This window comes from Arachis stenosperma, chromosome 5 (genome assembly GCF_014773155.1).
Source record: "Arachis stenosperma cultivar V10309 chromosome 5, arast.V10309.gnm1.PFL2, whole genome shotgun sequence".
Taxonomy (NCBI): Eukaryota; Viridiplantae; Streptophyta; class Magnoliopsida; order Fabales; family Fabaceae; genus Arachis; species Arachis stenosperma.
In genome coordinates, this window is record NC_080381.1 from 89,818,459 (window position 1) to 89,819,233 (window position 775).

General features: G+C 40.8%; 1 non-coding gene across 1 annotated transcript; it reads right to left on the bottom strand.

The window, feature by feature from the left end:
* Window positions 1-220: 220 nt before the first annotated feature.
* Window positions 221-324, bottom strand: LOC130984036 (small nucleolar RNA R71). Its single transcript, XR_009087996.1, has one exon. It is a non-coding gene; the product is annotated as a small nucleolar RNA R71 (small nucleolar RNA).
* Between the last annotated feature and the right edge of the window lie 451 nt (window positions 325-775).

The following is a 775-nucleotide window of genomic DNA, read 5'->3' on the forward strand; positions in this document are numbered from 1 at the left end:
AGAAGATCCCTATCAGTTTTTAACTGAGTTCTTGCAGATCTGTGATACTGTTAAGACTAATGGAGTAGATCCTGAAGTCTACAGGCTTATGCTTTTTCCTTTTGCTGTGAGAGACAGAGCTAGAACATGGTTGGACTCACAACCTAAAGATAGCCTGGACTCTTGGGATAAGCTGGTCACGGCCTTCTTGGCCAAGTTCTTTCCTCCTCAAAAGCTGAGCAAGCTTAGAGTAGATGTTCAGATCTTCAAGCAAAAAGATGGTGAATCCCTCTATGAAGCTTGGGAAAGATACAAGCAGTTAACCAAAAAGTGTCCTTTTGGCATGCTTTCAGAGTGGACCATTTTAGATATATTCTATAATGGTCTATCTGAGCTTTTTAAGATGTCACTACACCATTCTGCAGGTGGATCCATTAACCTAAAGAAAACGCATGCAGAAGCTCAAGAACTCATTGTTATGGTTGCAAATAACCAATTCATGTACACCTCTGAGAAAAATCCTGTGAGTAATGGGATGCCTCAGAGGAAGGGAGTTCTTGAAATTGATGCTCTGAATGCCATATTAGCTCAGAATAAAATGTTGACTCAGCAAGTCAACATGATTTCTCAGAGTCTGAATGGATGGCAAAATGCATCCAACTGTACTAAAGAGGCATCTTCTGAAGAAGAAGCTTATGATCCTAAGAACCCTGCAATGGCAGAGGTGAATTACATGGGTGAACCCTATGGGAACACCTATAATTCCTCATGGAGAAATCATCCAAATTTCTCATGG